Consider the following 21,047-nt stretch of genomic DNA (forward strand, 5'->3'; position numbering starts at 1 on the left):
CATTACCAAATTCTCCAAACAGACATCATAAAAATTGTGTAGCAGAAAGTAAGGAGAATAACTAATGAGATCTTGGAGCTCAAGGGTTTTAGATTTTCAGTTGAAGAATTTTGCGACCAAGCTACAGCCAGCTAAGTACTCAATCGTAATACTATATCTTAGTGGTTCGTTTACCTGCGCAAAAGTCCATTTATCTTTTTTGTCCGCCCATTTATTCAATCGTCTTTATGTTAATCCACCCATCCACGGCTTCATCCCTCCATCCATCCGTCCGTTCTGCCGTCCTTAAGCCAGTCCATCCTTACGCCTCTCCATCAGTCCATCTGTCTTTATTTCGCGTGTCTGTCTGTCTGTCTTTCCGCTCGATATTTCCTTCCCTTCAGTAGCTTGAGATCTTCCGTTAGCTGATCAATTTTTTTCTTCGGTGGTGACTAAGCAACTACTTCGGTTTCCTTACAGGCGTAGGAAAACCTTATCTCTATGTAAGCCTATAGTTTCCTTTGAAACAAATATCGGTGCACTGTTGTTAATCACGTCCAGGAACGTTCAGGTTACTCAGGTTCTCATCTTGTCGAATACACAGGAAAGACAAGGATTGGGCTAAGCAACGACAATAGCCGCCAGGTAAAGGGGAGTTCAGGAATTTGAAAACTGGCACCTCTTCTAGAAGTACAGCTGATTGTTATGCAAGTTATTCTATTGAAGTAGAAGTCCCGAAAGGAAGACGTACGACAGGCATTTAACTTTAAATGCAGCCCAGATGAAGCACGGCGCGTGTTGCCCTTCAGAAAAGAAAAATAATAACTAAATTCATGAGTGAAATCTATAAGCCCATGAAGGCGCTTAAAAAAGAAAATTAAGTCAAGATGTTCTAATCAGTAACTTAGCGGTAATAACTTCTAATAATAATAATTATTATCAAATATTATTATTAAATTATTATTAAATTATTATTATTAAATATTATTAAGTATTATTATTAATATAATTAATAATCTATAAGCCCATGAAGGCACTTAAAAAAGAAAACTAAGTCAAGATATTCTAACCAGTAACTTAGCGGTAATAACTTCTAATAATAATAATTATTATTAAATATTATTATTAAATTATTATTAAACTATTATTATTAAATATTATTAAATATTATTATTAATATAATTAATAATCTATAAGCCCATGAAGGCACTTAAAAAAGAAAACCAAGTCAAGATATTCTAACCAGTAACTTAGCGGTAATAACTTCTAATAATAATAATTATTATTAAATATTATTATTAAATTATTATTAAACTATTATTATTAAATATTATTAAATATTATTATTAATATAATTAATAATCTATAAGCCAATGAAGGCACTTAAATAAGAAAACCAAGTCAAGATATTCTAACCAGTAACTTAGTGGTAGTAACTTAAGCTTGATTAAATGAGCCTTATAACATAGGTTACTATTCTTTAAGATAAAACGAGTAGCTCTCCTTTGTATGTTTTCAACAAGGATTAAATTGCTGGTACTTGACTGAGGGGCCCATAACTGAGAGCAAAAACAAAAATGAGAGCGCACTAAAGAGCAGTAAAGACGCAAAAGCACCGTACTACCAACAATACCAGCGCAGTTCCTTTTGAGAAAACCAAGCATCCTTTTAGCTTTAGCTACAATCATGACTAAGTGATCTTTCTAAGAGGTGTCATTTGCAATCATAACACTTAGATCTTTTTCGGCTGTGACAACCTCCACATTAATACCATTTAAAACATAGGTGCGAGGAGGACTAAGGCGCTTCCTAGAAATCCTCAAATTGCTGCACTCAGTAGGCTGAAAAAACAACTCATTACACAAAGACCAATTTGAAAGCGCGTCTAAATCTTGCTGCAGATGCAAGTAATCAGAATGGTGGTTAGTAACCTTGTGACATTTAGAGTCATCTGCAAACATAGCCAGTGTTGCACTGGTTACAACATTTTCTGTGTATGAAGGACTGGAATTTCTTCTTTTTCGAAAGCTGCATATTGCTGTAGTCAGTCTTAAAATATTTGTATAATGCCGTATCCCCCAAGGGATTATGCGCGATGCAAAATCAGATTACTAAAACTGTTCGAATTCAATGGGGTTCTCTTTTAAGATACTAAGCCTATGATGATGACTTATTAATTTCATTTGGCAGAAGTTGTTAGGCTTGACTTACTACAGCGCAATGTTTAGGCCATTTTGAAAATCTCTTACAAAACTAAAGCTTAAATTCCTGGCTTGGGCCCAAAGAAGGTTTCTATATAATATAGAAATAGATATGTATATATCAAAGAACACCTTTGAAATCCCACAGCACTTATTCAAGCCAGTCTCATTGATTTTGGTCTATTGTTTGAACGGTTGGGTTAGCACACATTGACAATTGTGTTACTAAAAATGTACGAATAGGTTCGCTCGAGGCTAGAATTTGTTCTCCAGGTGAGGTATTGTGTGGAATGTGATGTTTTTAACAAGAAAAATTGAAAGCAAAACATTTAAGCCCTTGATACTCTTGCAGTACTTTATTTCTACATATCGGAAATCAACGAAATGGCAATGTGCACATCGAGGATTAAGTTTACTATTGTCGCACTTTCGGTAAATCATGGGAATATCTTTCACTCCAAATGTGAGTTAAGAAACTTTTGGTTAGTAGTTTTTCTAAGAACTCCCATCACAAATGCTAGAATAAATTATTAAAGGCTTCGGTTTGAAAATACACCATCAATTATTAGACATGCTTGTGGCACAAAAAGATTTGCTCGAAAAACTTCCAAACTTCGATGGTTAAAACCTCGAGCAAAATTTCCCCATGAGGACTCTTAGCAAGGACTAGCGAAAACACGGCCAGCGATGACAATTATCGTACAACAGGCCTATTACAACGGTCGAGGACCAAATACTCAAAAGGTAAAATAAATGTGTGGTCTTGCAGTACATAACAAACCAAGGCTCACGAGACTCGCATAAGGGTTCCAAAATATTCTAACAGGCCTAAACAATTCACAGACACGAAGCAAGGACATTTCTAAATTTAGTTCTTGCCAAACACTTTAGTAACAATTGACGAGGTGAAAATAAAAAAAAATTCAATTTCCTAATTGTCAAGAGACATCTCCTAGGAGGAAAGAAAGAAAATTATCATGTTCACACCGAACACTGACAAAATCAAGATGTTTTTGCCAAAATCCTTAAGATTGTGGATGTACGGTCGCAATTTTCGATTTCACCAGAATATTATCGGTATGCAGACCTGGCGTTTGACCTCTCGTATCGAACTCAATTTTAACTTCGGGGCGAAATATCAGAAGATGGGTGGACCCACCATAGTGAAACATGCCGAGCTGGTCACCTTTCTTCACTTTATCCTTTTCTTTAACGGTGATTTCGTTGGAGGACACATCTGCCATACCGATTGACACGAAGCACATCAAGCCAATATCGGGATTATCAGCTTGAATGTAGATAATACCCCTGGCAGCTACTTGGGCTAGGTATCCTTGTGACATGCATATGTTGGGCGGTACGGGGTTATCCTGAATGTCGTGGGTTACAGATAAATAAGAACCATCCACGAGTTCTGTCTTGTAAATAGTGCCCGACACAGGACTGTGCCATCGGTGGTAACTGGTGGCACTTAGGTACCCTTGGTAGACGGTTCCACCATAAAATTGCTTGGCAAGGTCACTCATGTTTAGGATGAAGTCCAATGAGTACCGTTGGTGCTTTATCCAGAAGAAGTCCCTGTTTTTCACGGCTGTAGAGATCTGATATGGCACCGACTCACAGGCATTCGCAACAACGGAATCGTCGCCTGGAGATTCTACTGGACGAATACCATTACGAAACTCTCTGGTGAAGAAATCATCCCATGATGTAAAACCATGATGTTTTTCTCTGGGCTTGCATTTGAACTCTAGGTCGAAGTTTGGCATTGCTTGCATTGCGTCTTCACCAAACCAACCGTGACGAGGATCATCATTCAATACGTAACAAGAAGCAGAACTGGAAAGAAACTTTCCCCAATAGTTGAGAATACTTTTGAACAACCTGTTGATTTTGTCGTTGAGGAAAGCAGCAAATCCAGCAGTCGTAGCCATCGGCCAGTTCAGGATTGCGTAGATGGGGAAACTAACCAAACTGGTTTTGTTGTACTCTGGAGCTGTAGTCATGATGTGGTCGATTAAAACAATCATCAGTTGCCAGCAAGGGATCCTTGTCCCTCTCGAACTATCTGGATTCTTGAACTGTTGCGAGAACATTTGATGGAAAAACATGTTGATCTCGGGGTTGGAGATGATAGCTTTCAATAATTCTTGAACGGGTGGATGGAGACCGAGGTCTTCCATTGTACTGTGAGCAACTACCGGCGGAGTTTCACCACTAGCTGTTTCTTCATCTTCAGCTGGAGGATGAAGAGCCATCAATAGCGCTAACTTATCTTTGTATTTAATTTGAACTTCTATGATCAAGTTGGCTAACCACTTGTCAAGGAATTTGTAGTCAGAAGGAGTCCATTGAGCAACACGGCAAGGTTTGGAGCTCATGATTATGTTGCATGTAGTTCGCGGCTCGTTTTGCTCGTAAATGATATACTCCTGTTGAATGTTTCTGCTTTTAACTGCAATATCGATTTCACCGCGCGAGGGCAACTGACGCTGGAATGCGCGTAAGTGCAACTGTGCTTGAGAAGCCTTTGTCCGGAAAATTTTCCTGCTTGATAAAAGATAAAAGCGCTTTGTCTAGGCGACAGGAATTAATTGTGACAGGTGACAGGCCTCTTTCAAACTGTGAACATCAATGTTCACCTATGTTCCGCGTGAACTAAACAAAGTCAAACATTTTGGAGACGTCTACATGCAGATTATGTTTCACTCTCTTTATGAGAGGTCACCGAAATAGACACTCTTTGAAGATTTAGATATATGAAAATTCACATATTTGCACTGCGGTGGAAAGATGAAATTAGAAGATCCTCGCAGCTAAGAACACTACTGAAACTAGTAGTTGTAAGTAGGACCTGAAAAAAAATTTCAGGCCCGTACGGGATTTGAACCCATGACCTCTGCGATACCGGTGCAGCGCTCTACCAATTGAGCTAACAAGCCAACTGGGAGCTGGTCAATGAATTGGGTACAAATAAACATCCGAGTGAATGAAGATTTAGATATATGAAAATTCACATATTTGCACTGCGGTGGAAAGATGAAATTAGAAGATCCTCGCAGCTAAGAACACTACTGAAACTAGTAGTTGTAAGTAGGACCTGAAAAAAATTTCAGGCCCGTACGGGATTTGAACCCATGACCTCTGCGATACCGGTGTAGCGCTCTACCAATTGAGCTAACAAGCCAACTGGGAGCTGGTCAATGAATTGGGTACAAATAAACATCCGAGTGAATGAAGATTTAGATATATGAAAATTCACATATTTGCACTGCGGTGGAAAGATGAAATTAGAAGATCCTCGCAGTGCAAATATGTGAATTTTCATATATCTAAATCTTCATTCACTCGGATGTTTATTTGTACCCAATTCATTGACCAGCTCCCAGTTGGCTTGTTAGCTCAATTGGTAGAGCGCTGCACCGGTATCGCAGAGGTCATGGGTTCAAATCCCGTACGGGCCTGAAATTTTTTTTCAGGTCCTAGTTACAACTACTAGTTTCAGTAGTGTTCTTAGCTGCGAGGATCTTCTAATTTCATCTTTCCACCGCAGTGCAAATATGTGAATTTTCATATATCTAAATCTTCATTCACTCGGATGTTTATTTGTACCCAATTCATTGACCAGCTCCCAGTTGGCTTGTTAGCTCAATTGGTAGAGCGCTGCACCGGTATCGCAGAGGTCATGGGTTCAAATCCCGTACGGGCCTGAAATTTTTTTTCAGGTCCTAGTTACAACTACTAGTTTCAGTAGTGTTCTTAGCTGCGAGGATCTTCTAATTTCATCTTTCCACCGCAGTGCAAATATGTGAATTTTCATATATCTAAATCTTCATTCACTCGGATGTTTATTTGTACCCAATTCATTGACCAGCTCCCAGTTGGCTTGTTAGCTCAATTGGTAGAGCGCTGCACCGGTATCGCAGAGGTCATGGGTTCAAATCCCGTGCGGGCCTGAAATTTTTTTCAGGTCCTACTTACAACTACTAGTTTCAGTAGTGTTCTTAGCTGCGAGGATCTTCTAATTTCATCTTTCCACCGCAGTGCAAATATGTGAATTTTCATATATCTAAATCTTCATTCACTCGGATGTTTATTTGTACCCAATTCATTGACCAGCTCCCAGTTGGCTTGTTAGCTCAATTGGTAGAGCGCTGCACCGGTATCGCAGAGGTCATGGGTTCAAATCCCGTACGGGCCTGAAATTTTTTTCAGGTCCTACTTACAACTACTAGTTTCAGTAGTGTTCTTAGCTGCGAGGATCTTCTAATTTCATCTTTCCACCGCAGTGCAAATATGTGAATTTTCATATATCTAAATCTTCATTCACTCGGATATTTATTTGTACCCAATTCATTGACCAGCTCCCAGTTGGCTTGTTAGCTCAATTGGTAGAGCGCTGCGCCGGTATCGCAGAGGTCATGGGTTCAAATCCCGTACGGGCCTGAAAGTTTTTTCAGGTCCTATTTACAACTACTAGTTTCAGTAGTGTTCTTAGCTGCGAGGATCTTCTAATTTCATCTTTCCACCGCAGTGCAAATATGTGAATTTTCATATATCTAAATCTTCATTCACTCGGATGTTTATTTGTACCCAATTCATTGACCAGCTCCCAGTTGGCTTGTTAGCTCAATTGGTAGAGCGCTGCACCGGTATCGCAGAGGTCATGGGTTCAAATCCCGTACGGGCCTGAAATTTTTTTCAGGTCCTACTTACAACTACTAGTTTCAGTAGTGTTCCTAGACACTCTTTGTTGTCTGTTTGAATATCAGAGATGCGTATCTTTGTTTGGATCATTGTGGGATTTGGCCTAAGACAAATTATATCGAGCAAGAACATTTTGGCTTTCAATAGTCCTCCAGTATGTAGTCCGTGGATCACAACATAAATGTCAACCTTATTTCAAGATCACATTCAAAATATGTTGAGGTAGTAAGATACAATTAATTCGTAGCCAAACGCAATTTAAATGAGAGTTCTATCACATCTTATAATGAGTAGACTCATTCTAATTCTTTAAACCGTAACGTTTATGACGCTTGTTTAACTGACTCCTGTTATACCACATTAGCTTTGATTGAGAATCAGAGCGGAGAAATATCGAAATATTATTTTCAAACATTCCTGCTACAATCAAAACAACGCCTTCACATGATAAGGTTATTTTTATTCCGAGCATCGTCAATCAATGCCAGTTTAGACAAGTATAAGATATGACATGCGCGTACGTTAGTATATCAAAGCCTTTTTGTTTCTGCAAACCTAACAGTTCAAACAGCACGTTAATGTTGCGTAAACATTGTCACGCAGTGCTCTTTCTTAATTCGATTGCCTATGTGGAAAAGCGTTTTGGTGACCACAGACTTAGCCTACTTTGTAAGGTAAGGATGTCTCCATTTCGTTACCAACTGGTTATAAAAAATCTTGAATATATATCAAGGAGCGCCAGCGATCGATCACCTCTCATCTTTAGAAGAAACCGGTCACTATATCTATTGTACCGCCCGTTAAAGTTCTCGCAGAGGACCAAGTGCACTATCTTAATGTACTTGGGCCAAAGGGATTGTCCGCCTTCAACCTTCGGTCTCTTTGCTAACGGTGCTGCGAATTTATTAAGACCGTGTCCGGCTGCCGAAGGTTTAGTCACTTAAATTAAAGGTAGTTGTTTCTTGCAGCGATTCTTTCGACTGAGAAAAGAGTCACTCTTTCCTCACACTTGCAGCGTAACTGTAAACGACTGGAAAGGTTTAGTTTTGATTTCAAAGAGTGCGGTAACACTTTTATTCGTCTAAATTAGAACTTGAGCAAATAAATTACACTAGATTTACACACATAGTACTCGTTCTTAGTCAACGAACCGATACATTGCTAGTGAAAAGGAAAGAGTTTTACTCGTTCGCTTTTTGTTTTAAATTTCTTTCTTTATAGGTTTGGGAGCTTTCCCTGCTAGTTCCGGACTCGTGGCAATGTGTTAGTTAACAAGGATTTGACGCAATCTCGTATCCTTTTCCTTCACATGGTCAAAATGCTGGGACTGGGTATTGAATTCAGAGTGTATTCCTTCAATCCCCTGTTCACCATAGAATCCAAGGCCCATGTGCCATTGTCGAAGAAAAGGGAAAACATGTTCTTCTAGCATATGCAGCTTTGGTGTAATTGTCATGTCTGGGAATTTTTCCCTAATGAACTGAAGAAAATCTGTGATGTCTTCCTCTGCAACAAGAAACCAAGAAAAGGTGGACTTAAGACATGATTTTATTACTGTATTCATGTTTTCCATGAAAGTCAAGTTTTTTCTTTCGCTTACCTAGCTTATCAATGTTGCTATCATTGAGATAGTCTGCACTGTCATAGACAAAGTGGCAAGCAGCAAATAACTTGAAAACTTGTTCGAATTTCACGCTAATTTCTCTTGCTTGAGAAAGGAAGGAAGGACACAGCTCCACTGTTTTTGTCACCACAGCACTGCATAGTTTAATGATGTTGTCTTCCTACCAAAAAAAAAAACGCAACAATTCAATAGAATTTTGTGACTCAACAAATTCCTATTCTAAGGGTAGAATTTGTGCTACCTTGCAGCAAGTGTGCACATGGTTACCAATGAATGATTTTCCATGGTAAGCTTGTCTCTCGACATTCATTTTCTTGAGAACCTCATCCAAATGAACTGGTAGTGGTCCATTGGCTTTCTCAAAGGCAGCCAATTTCATTTGTTCATTTGCAAGCTTTTCCTATAATGTTGGGATAATACTATTTAAATCTGGGTCATTTAACCTACTGTTTAGTAGCTATAATTTGAAAATTTGAGCCAGTGTAATATTACAAATAAATGATCTATAAAAGAAAATCATAACTTATTTAACTAGAAAATTAAGACGGGTTTGAAACATGTGCAATGGAATTGGAGAACTGTACAGCTTTGATACTGGAAAGCACAAATACATTATTGTTACCTCCTCCTTTGCATTTCCATGGAGTTTGTCTATCTCCTCCTGTAGTAGTGTAAAGTAGGCAGGCATGATATACATTAGCATGCAGACTTTGTAAATTCAGCAACTCCTGTAAATAATTGCCTTTTTCATTAAATTGTTGTGCTGTTCTGGTAAATTGTAGTTGGGCAGCTCTGAATGCCTGGATCTTTTCATCATTCTCTTCACTGTCTCCTGCTAGTGCCATTTGAATTTTTTTGTCCAGCTCAAAGCACTGGTTCTCTAGTTCATCAAACAGTTTCTTAAACACATCTTGGCTGATGTGAAGTCCAGGAACACAAACCTGAAATAGGGAACCATTTAGTTTGGTGTCCTGTAAGTCCCTCTTCAAAGCAACAAAATAAACTCTTGTATCTTACTTAGTCCAATTCATTGTCCAGCAGTTTCTCATGAATCACATTGCAGGGCGTGAAATTAATTTTTTTTTTCTGATAGCCATTTGACTCCTAAATTCTTCAAAGTGGTAGCCAATTCCGAAAAAGGTGGTCGCCATTTTCAAAGACAAACAAAACCTTTCTTTACGCTGTCAGCGTTCTAGATAAACCCTCCAAAATTAAGTAAGGGAAAAGATCTCTAACGTGCTACGAAGTGGACACTAGGATGGATGATATACAACCTTCAAGCTCGCTCAAATCCAAGATGGCGTCTGGTTATCGATCGAGATGCATGTGCTACGTTTTGGAAACAAACTTAACGAGGAAGTTTGTCGCGGATTTATCTTTGCAAATCTTTTTAATTCACTATATCTCTTGGTAAGGTTATGATGAAACATTCAAGTCGCCAATTTGGCGTCTAACTTTCAGGATTTGGTCGCCAAAGTGAAAAAATTAGTCGCATTGGCGCCTGTATTAGGCGCAATTTCACGCCCTGCATTGTGATAAAACTTCTGTCGATTGTTAGAGAGCCATCTGCTACAAACCTATCATAATCCTCTTGAACATTTTCAAGGCTTTGTTTTTCAGCATGCCCACGTTTACGGCAAGAGAATTACATTACAAATACAATTCTCATTGTGGAAACCTGTTTCACAGAAATAGTAATGTAGAGTAGAGGCTACATTTATATTCTTTTATTGAATTGCTAAATCATAATTATTTGTATATGTGAATTACTGTCTAGATCATACCTGAGGCACCAGCTATTCCAAATAACTTGCATAGGAATTCAATCACCAAACAGGAAAACCACTTTCTTTTCACCTCTAGAAATGGGCAAAACAAAAAGAATTTAATTAATGTTATTTTTTAAGTCTCTATTCTCTAGACTAACTAAAAGTGAGGTATATATTTTTTGGATCATGTGTACTATAGGTGGACTCGGTCGACATATCGGGCGATAGTCGCCCGATATGTCGGTCGACTATCGGTCGACTATCGGTCGATTATCGGTCGACTATCGGTCGACTATCGGTCGATAGTCGACCGACTATCGGTCGACTATCGGTCGATAGTCGGTCGACTATCGACCGATAGTCGACCGATAAATGTGTCGACCGATATAGTCTTAAACCATCGATACTCGACCGATACATGACCGATACTTGACCGATACTTGACCGATACATGACCGATACTTGACCGATACATGACCGATACTTGACCGATACATGACCGATACATGACCGATACTTGACCGATACATGACCGATACTTGACCGATACTTGACCGATACTTGACCGATACTTGACCGATACTTGACCGATGCTTGACCGATACTTGACCGATGCTTGACCGATACTTGACCGATACATCACCGATACATCACCGACACTTGACCGATACTTGACCGACACTTGACCGATACTTGACCGATACTTGACCGATACATGACCGATACTTGACCGATACTTGACCGATACTTGACCGATACTTGACCGACACTTGACTGATACGTGACCGGTACTTCACCGGTACTTCACCGATACTTGACCGACACTTCACCGATACTTGACCGACACTTCACCGATACTTCACTGATGCTTGGCCGATAATTCATTGCCCCCCGGGGAGGAGGGTTTATTTCACGATAAAAGATATAAAACTCTTATAAGTAATATGATTACCTCATAATTTAGATGCAAATTGCATGTCTGGAATCCAGTTTTAGATTTCTCTTGTGCCGGCCATGGTGCGTGTCGTCTCCGGTAGCGAATTCCAAGTCCTTACAGCGGCGAAGTAACGAAGAGACCTTAGACCATGTTTTGTACATGTTAATTTAGGTATCAAAGCATATTTGTGCCCCTTTCATTAAGATACGTGTTCTTTACTTGAAATGAATTAGCTGTAGTGGTGGGTGTCTTCTTTTGAAAACATCTGTCTATCGTAATTAACATATCTTGGGTGAGACGACCTTTTAATGTGTTATTTAAACCAATCAAATTGAGCATTCTTTCTTAATGAAGGGTCTTTGCTATAAATACATGTCATACCTAAGTGCACGGTCCCTTACCCTCTCTAGTTTTTCAAGTATATTCAAACTATTGACTTCGCCTGTTACTTTTCCGGAGATAGATGTGGTGTGAGAATTAAGGATCTGTGTTCACTTACAGTAGATCAAAATTATGAGATCTACAACGCACGATGTTCATGCGTTGGAGACTTACTACACCCTTTTCAAAGGTTAGGTTATATTTGGTTTTATTATCTGTGCTTTGGAAGCTTATTTCATTGGACAATGAATGGCATTTTAATTTTTTTTTCCGCCGCCGCTGTCATTATTCTTTAAAAAAAAGTGTCACCGTCTGTCGATAAAGAGCACACAATTCGACTATTTAAAGGGTTAAAAACCTCCAGTTTGAGACATAACGGCAAACGGGACGTCGGTAGAGTGAACTCGCAATACTTCCAGCCGCACTCATAAAGTTTTGATTTCTATTTCATTCTATATCAAGCGCGTGTTTTTAGTAAACGTCAAAACAATTCTAACCCTGTTTGTTCCCATTGGACCGCGAGTAAAGAAATTTCACTTTCCGATGATGTAGTCTTCAACGCTGGTGTATTAAATGGTGGTGACGGTTGAAAATATAGATCGTATTAGGTTCCGTACCTTTGTAAATCCACTTTATAGGGATATAACTGTTTCGAGATATTTGTCCGACAAAAGCTTAAAAGCGTATGCGACAATACCAAATGGCTTTATGGGTTAAAGTAATTTACCACTGCTTGGTCGAAGTTCTCGTTGCTTGAACGCAATAGAGAGAGATAGCATGAGCACGCATGTTCATGGATTCTCCTTCCTTCCGGCTTAGACTGTGAGCTTCGATCAAACAAAAGCAAATAACTGTTGCCCATACAACCTGTTGGTATTGTAGCGCACGGTTTTACGCTCTTGTACGACAACCTTTCTTGAAATGGCTGTTTACACTCTCTCCCCCGCAGCGGCCTATTTGTGTCACAAGAAGGCTGGGAATAGAGAAAAGAAAGCGCGCTCACATTTCTTTTAAAGGAAATTTGGGAGTCCTCACGGGGCAAAGAAAATTTGACCAAGTGGGGATTGAAGCCACGACCTCCGAATTAGATCTACCGACTGAGCTACGAGACCAGTACGGGAGCAGGTCGGGGTAATTTAGGTAGTCAATCGCGATAAATGTGCAAATGATATCATTTGTACGAAACGGGGTAGTGTGGGGAGAAATTAGCATTTGAGGGTGTGTTTTCGTGTGCTTCGTGTGAGCCTATTGCTGCATAAAATAGCAATAACATAAATTAATAATAAGAAATACAATGAAAATAAAAGAATGAGAAATAATGAAATAATAATAAAAATAATAAAATAATAAAATAATACATATCTCGTTTCGCCCCAGGAGTCTTTGTGCGGGTAGTTATTTAAAGTTGCCCAACCCCCTACCCACGGAAAAAACTGAAAACTTCAAACATTTTCCACCCTAGGGTCACAAGGGCCGATCTTGTCCCGGGTATTACCTCGGGAGGGTGGTAACCGTAGGAAATCAGCGTTGTTGTTCAGCCTACAGGATTGAATAGTATTTGAATTTATTATTAGTTTTGTTATCGCTATTTTATGTAGTAATAGGCTCATAGGAAGCATTAAGGAAGGTCTCCTCCCAGCCCCCCCCCCACCCACCCCCATCACACACGCAGACACATACACCCTCAAATGCTAATTTCTCTCCATACCGAGCAGTGAAAAACAAATGAACTATTTCCGTTAAAGGTCCAATTTCTTGTATTTTACTTAGCAGATTTCATGCGTATTACCCACATTTGACCGTATGTTATCTGTGTGTTACTCCATGTATTCGTATGTTACTTTTATGTTACTCATATGTATCTGTGTGCGCCCGTATGACTCGTAATTACTCGTATGTACTTGTATGTTACTCGTAGTGCTCGTGTGGTGTTTTAGTCACTATCTTTTGAAGATAAATTGAACAAATGTAAGCTTATGCACCTTATCTTCTTCTCGCAAATGGCTATAGCACGTTTTATTCTCTTCTCTTCTATCCCAGCAAGTCGATCTCACCGTAGTGACTTCAACAGAAAAATAGCGCCATCCGAATTATTCCCAAAATCTTCGACAAAACCTGTAGCCAGATTAGAGCCAAAATGCCAAAAACTGTGCGCATTTTACCTTGAAAATGTTAACAATAAATGTGTCATCAAGAAATGTGCCCATAAAGAGATTCACCTCGATGCCTCGTATACATTGTATTTCATTCAGGTCTTTTTTACAACAGAAAACATATCAACTAAAATACATACGAAACATTACATCAACCGTATTTCAGTTTATAATATCCACTTATGTCCTGCACCTGCTAGGAAACAGTCTTTCTTAATTTTTTTCTATATATTCAACATGTTTTAATGAAATTTGTCTCTTCTTGAGCACAGTTCCAAAGGGGACGTCGACCTCGAGGAGAGAGATGGGTTCTTGGGCTTTTTGACACACAGTATGACCCCGCTCGACCGTATTTACAGCTTGTGAGAAGGCGAGATGCGCGTACTCTTTTGAACATTATCCAAAGACACGTACAACCAGGCTCTTTGGTTTATACTGATGAATGGGCGGCATACAGGCAAATGCAAAGGGTTTTGGGTTTCAATCATCAAACGGTTAATCACTCGGTTAACTTTGTAGACCCAATCACAGGTGTCCACACACAACACGCAGAGAGCAATTGGTCTGCAGCAAAGGACAAATTTAAGAAGATGAAAGGGAACACAAATCCTAACTTCCTACTAGAATACCTTAAAGAATTCATGTGGAGAAGATGGCATGGTGAGCCTCACCCGAATGGCTGTTTTGGACGGTTGATGGAGGACATTGCAGAACAATATCCACTTTAAATACCCAGAGGTTGGGGTACTCCCATATACATGTATGTGCCGCGGGATAGGGTATGGTTTTGGCGGTTATCGTTTTGCCTCTGTTAGCATTGTGTTTCCGTTGTGATCTGTAGATAGGATATGTAAATTGTATCGCCTAAAATTGCAGTGTGTAAATGGCCAGCTAAACAAAAAACCAAATTCCGCTAAAATTGTCAACAACGCGATTTTATCGAGATTTGTGTTTTGCCGCGCGTGGTTAGCCGTTGTTTGGTGATTGTTTTTCCTTGAATAGGGTGTCATATTTCGTGTTTGGACAATTCTCGTTTGTTTCATCCTTAAAGTGGGACAGGGTTTAAGACTCTTCGAGGCACACACTTATTCAAAATTTACGGGAGTACCCCCTCCCCCGAAACGGGACAGTTCCTGTGACCTTAGTGCAACATTGGTGCAGTTTGGTATTTTTTTCAATTTTTAGACTCAGAAGCATATACGATAAAAAACCCGCTTATAGGAACCTAATTTTTTCCAAGCAAGGCTAAGAAGGTTATTATAAAAGATGGTGCTAAACTGGAAAATTTGGCTACTCAGGTTCTTGTTTTCAAATAGACTGCGAGCAGTCTCTTTTGCTGTGAAATCCCACTGGAACGAACGGGGAAAAAGCGGACGTGATCGACGAGCGATGAGGGGCGAAGCCGTGATCTGCGAGCAGCAGGGGCGCCAGTCACAGCGAAAAGAGAATGCAGCTTGGCTGCTCACCGCTTGTCGATCGTGCCCACTGCTCGCAGTCTAGTTTTCAAAATAAATGAGTTGTTTGTCATTGGAGGGCGTGGCCTATTTTTGGTATTGCATGCATAATATGTTAAAAATCCAAGCATATATTTACCAAGTTTACAAAGCTATCCAAGACAAACAGAACAAAACGCAACATTAATATATGGAACTGTGTTGTTGCTTTGACTGAATTTCTCAAAAAAAGAACCTGTTTCAAAGTTGTAGGCTAAAACAGGTTTTCGTGTAAAAGGAGTTTTAATGTACAATTTTTGTCTAACATTTTCAGTTAATCTATTTTTTTTTCCTTAAAATCTAGGTTCTTAAAAAAGGGTTTTTTACTGTACCTGTAATAAATTCAAACATTGCAATAGTCTAGCACACTCGAGTTATTTTACGCGAGGTATTTTGAGCATTTGACGTCATTTTCCCTAATTCTCAACCAGGCTATAATTGGAACGAGATAAAGAAATGGCGACTGCAACTTCTCGGAAATAAAAATACAAATTAAAAAAAAGATTTCTGATGGTCGTATTGGATTGATATTTAGCAAGGTATTTTAGACAGTCATATTTTATACGAAATTATGAAAAATGGATATCGACTGTTTGATCGTAGTAGCACTTTAAAAACATTACTTTCCCCCTACACTTCTGGAGGTGGAAGTCTACGAGAAGTTTCCATTTACCCACTTTTTGTTTAGCAATTTATTAAAGCTTTGAATATTTATCATCGTGAGGCCTCCTTTATCGTAATCATTGATCATTTGTGTCCTTTTAATTTTGTCCCCTTTGCTTTCCCAGAGAAAGTCATATAGCAGGGTATTGATTTCCTTAATTGCACCCTGATGCGTCGGAAGATATGTACAATTTGGGATATTGCAAAAGCTTTTATGATCGTGATTTTACATAGAAGAGTAAGTCTACTAGCAGACCAGCTGCTTAGGATGTTTTTTACTCTCTCAATTTTTTCTGAAAAAATGGCATCGCCAGAACACCTCAGAACGCTTTAAAGGTAATGCAAAATGCGATGGAAAATTTGGAGCTATGTGATGTTTGGAGAATTTTTAATCCAAATGGCAAGAGGTTTATCTGGAGGCAAAGACAATCAGATATTCATTGCAGACTTGATTTCGTTTTAGTAAGTCAAATTACAGTATTTACCCGCTTATAAGAATCTGAGTTCTCAGTTCTAAATCTACTCGTAGGGTGTACTCATGTGAATTCTAATTCAAAACCAACATGTACATACTACCGTTTTTCATACATTATTTATACCAAATTTAGAGATTTTTATAGTTCATACATGTTTAAGTTCATTACTTTTGAGAGTCATGTCTTTTATCTTTGCCTGAAGATCTTTAAGGTTCATTTTCTAAAACAGAAACCTGTTTCAAATATAGGCTAAATAGGTTCTTTTGTAAAGGGGGTCTAAATTGGTATTTTTAGTCTAACAGGTTCGTGAATTCTAGGTTCTTATAAGCGGATAAGTTCTGTATTTCCGACAGGTGGGTGCCGCGGAGTTTCCTATTTAAGGATGAAAAAAATTGATACCGTTGTTAAGGCCCAAACCCCCAAAAAGACGCCCTATTCTAGGTAAAATAACAAGAATAATAAAAAAAACAAACAACGGCTGACCTTGCACTGCAAAAAGAAGTCTTTATAAAATCGCTTTGCTTATGAGTTTAACCGCCTAGTTCAGTTTCAAAAGATCATTTACTTTTCGTTTAGCTGGGCAGTTACACACTGCAATTTTAGCTGATACAATTTAGGTGGATCCCATTACCGACATAAATTGGACAGTTAATATCGGTAACGTTGAACAAGGAATATAACGTTGAGACCCTGTTAGAGCTATAAGAGCTATGGAATAATGATTATTTTAGGTAAGTTGGATTAAGGGCAGCATGACATCAGGGATAAAGCATAAGCCGGGTAGTTTTAGGAATAATGGAAATACGTTAAGGCACAACATTAGTTACACAAGAGCGACCAACTTTACAATGTATTTTTCCATTACCAAATGGGAACATATATCGAAAAAACCTCGCACTCTTTCTTAGCCTATTTTCTTCTGAGCGATATGGTCGGTAAGTGAACCTATACTTCGCCGATACTTGACCGATACTTGACCGATACTTGGCCGACACTTGACCGACACTTGACCGACACTTGACCGATCCTTGACCGACACTTGACCGACACTTGACCGATACTTGACCGATACTTGACCGATACTTGACCGATACTTGACCGATACTTGACCGCTACTTGACCGCTGCTTGACCGCTACTTGACCGCTACTTGACCGATACTTGACCGATACTTGACCGATACTTGACCGATACTTGACCGATACTTGACCGATACTTGACCGATACTTGACCGATACTTGACCGATACTTGACCGATACTTGACCGATACTTGACCGATACTTGACCGATACTTGACCGATACTTGACCGATACTTGACCGATACTTGACCGATACTTGACCGATACTTGACCGATACTTGACCGATACTTGACCGATACTTGACCGATATATATCGGTCGATGCATCGGGCGACAGTCGACCGATATATCGGTCGACTATCGGTCGAGTATCGGTCGACTATCGTCCGATAGTCGGTCGAGCATCGACCGATAGTCGACCGATAGTCGACCGATAGTCGACCGATAGTCGACCGATATATCGGTCGACTGTCGCCCGATATGTCGACCGAGTCCACCTATAGTACACATGATCCTATTTTTTTACTTACTCCCAGGTTGCTTCTTTCAAGGTGTTTACTTGTTCTTTATATTTCATCAAGGCTGTCTTTAAATTAGCCCAACTATCTTTTGCATGGAACATGGCAAAGACCACTGTGTTGGTTTTAGAGTTTGGATGCCTCAGGTTAGCAACTTGGAAAGCCATTTTAAATGACCCACCACCAGCATCTCCTCCAAGTTTTATGTGCACTTCATTTTCTGGGATTGCATTGTTCCATGTCAGCCTTCCATTCCTAAAATGATAACCAATTCTAACTGACTATAATTCACAACAAAAGGCAACAGCACTCTGAGGATAGTCCTCACTGATCAAACTATCTGTAGAGACATAATAGGTATCGTAATTTTGTAAGCAGATTGAGGGTATTCAGGCAGTTGGCAAATTTGGATACAAACTCAAAACAGTCAATGTTACTGATATCTAAGGTCTTCAGAAAATCTTTGGGGTTTTTAATGATTTTTTGTTCATGTTTTTCTTACATCCTAAGCTTTCTAACTTTGTACCATGTTTTGCCAAGGTCTGCTTCCATTGCCAGGATGTCACCTCTTGGAATGGTGATTTTAAATTCCATTCCCAAGGCCTCCTTCTATAGTGGCTCTCTTTCCAGTCTGCCCATTGTGCACAGTTCATCTTTCAACTGGGTACCAGCTGCACCACCACTCACAGCTATCCTGGTTTCTGCTACTACCTTTGATCTATGTCTAGCAGTTTTCCTTGTTACCTTGTCAGTTGTTTTCCTTGCCTTGGTCCTTTTCACTTATTCTAAGGGCTAAAAATGGATTAGCTTATCTCTTGTTTCGAAAATGAATGTCTTTATTTTCAACTTAAAAAAGTATTTTATTACCTTGCCACCTGTTTTGAGGAGAATAGTTTCCCCATCCTGAGACTGTGAAAGGAACTGTCTGATGATGAACAATCCAACTTCCTCCTTCAGGGATGTATAAGCTTCCTTTGGGCTGGCTAGTAGTTGATTAACTGTCAGTTGTTCTCTGCAGGTTTTATTTGTATTAGTGGTGGTTGTAAGTTCTGCTTGTAGTGATGGTACATTTACCTGTGCTGGTCCCTCTTCCTCTGCTGCAGGTATGGGTTTCACTGGGGCAAGGGGGGATGGTGTCACTGGAACTGATCTTTGTGAAGGGGTGAAGATGTGTGTGGGTGCTGTTTTAGGGCTTTGAATGCAACTTTCTTGATGTAGAGGTAGTTGGTGAAGTTTTACTGTGTGTTTACATGTAGGACATCAAAAATCTAACTCTGAAAGTTTGGTGCAAAGAACAAAATGGCTGGCTCAATGAACTCAGTAGGATTTACAGTGACAGTTCAGCATACCTGATCCCCACATTTCAAAAGAAAATGACAAATAACTAACACAAAATATGTGTGGAGTTCAGCATTTGTCTGGACTGGTTGATCAAGTACCTCTTTGCAAATTGGGCACATATACTCATGCGTGATGTTTTCAACAAACTGTTCTGGGTAAAGAGGTTCTGATCCTCTAGAGCTCTGTAGATTCTTTACCACCTCAGAGAATGAGGGTGAGGCTGGGTCATGTTGGAAGCTTAAAGTGCTGGACATTCCTTCCACCATTTCCACTTGCTCCTTGGGTCCAGCTGAGTCTTCTCTGGGTTTAGGTTTAGTCGTCTTCTTCCTATCAGGTTTCTGTTGATCTTTCAGGAAACCGCAGATCTTACAGTTTCCAGTGCGTTTGTGTGGAGGCCACACATTGATTGCAAGGCGTGTGCCTCCTCTTTAAGCAAGCTTGCAACACTTGTGGCAGCACTTGGGAGGGCACATGTGAAGGTCATCTTTACGAACTTTGACACCAAAGGCTGTGAAAATAATACCCGTCCTATTTGCGCAAAGAAAACTGTTCTCATACTTATCTTTTGCCTTCTTCAATCGCTCTCCACAAATTAGGCAACTTTTTTCCAATATTTGTTGATGATCAAAGAGACCAAAGTTAGCCATCTGAATGTACTAATCGAACCGAGTTCTAAACTAAACTTGGATTAAGCAACGCAGTTCTAAATTGACTCAAGATATGTTCCGAAGTTCCTTTTTCTGGCCTTTTATTGCTTCAGAAGGGTACTCCCTTAGGGTCTGTACCTTATTTCAGGAAGGGGTGTCTATTTATCTCTCTCTATCGGTTCTTCAGGGATGCGGGAATATTTGCATTCTTGTGTTGTTGCGTGTAGTTCGTTCCATTGAAGGGAATGTTCGCCAAAAACCATTTTAATCACAGCCAAGAAAAACGAAAAACTATCAGATCAAAGCACAAATTTTTTTTGGGAGTTTTTTTATTCTGAACTTTCATTTACACAGTTACAATTTTACATTTATAAAATAGGTTAAAAATGATAGCAATTCGATATATTTAACAATCTTACGCAGTTACCCTATTTTCAGCTTAAGAAATTAAACAAATTAAACTAATTAAACCAAGCAACATAACGTAAAAAAAAAGAGAGAAAAAACAGGATAGAAGGCAAATCGGCTTAGGATTTTTTAAATTATTAACCATTCCTTTTCATTTGAATATCCATTTCTTTTCAAAGAAGTTTTTCTTATTTATTTTTCTTTCAATTTCATATTTGATAGCTATCTTGTTCTGATAACCTTGTATTTTAGGGTGTACAGTTTTCCGATAATAATAAAGTAATTGAGTAGTGTATGTGAAGGGCATTGTGTTGAAAGCATTCCAAATGAAACATTTTCCAAAGTCAGGTGAACTACCTGATTTGACAAGCGGAACCAGTACAATTCGAAATCATTCCAGAACTGTCTCGCATAAGTGCATTGATAAAGCAGGTGATATAGCGTTCCTCGCTCAGCTTCGCAGAAAGTGCATAAGTCATCAGCTCTAAAGCCAATTTTACACAATTTCGTGTTTGTGTAGAGTATATTGTTAAGGATTTTATACTGAAAAGCCTTAACAGGATTCAAGTGCAACAGAGTGAGGTAAAATGAAAGATTCCCTCAATAGATCATCTGAGATATTAAAGTCGCTTTTCCATTTATGAACAATATTAGGAGGCTGTGATTTCTT

The 21,047-nt window shown here is 39.2% G+C and overlaps 1 pseudogene across 1 annotated transcript; it reads right to left on the reverse strand.

Moving 5' to 3' along the window:
* Positions 1 to 2,521: 2,521 nt before the first annotated feature.
* LOC149050155 (uncharacterized) lies at positions 2,522 to 4,883 on the reverse strand (annotated as a pseudogene). Its single transcript, XR_016183581.1, has one exon. The product of XR_016183581.1 is annotated as an uncharacterized LOC149050155 (transcript).
* Positions 4,884 to 21,047: the final 16,164 nt, after the last annotated feature.

The sequence above is a fragment of the Pocillopora damicornis genome, chromosome 2, assembly GCF_964200805.1.
Source record: "Pocillopora damicornis chromosome 2, jaPocDami1.2, whole genome shotgun sequence".
Taxonomy (NCBI): Eukaryota; Metazoa; Cnidaria; class Anthozoa; order Scleractinia; family Pocilloporidae; genus Pocillopora; species Pocillopora damicornis.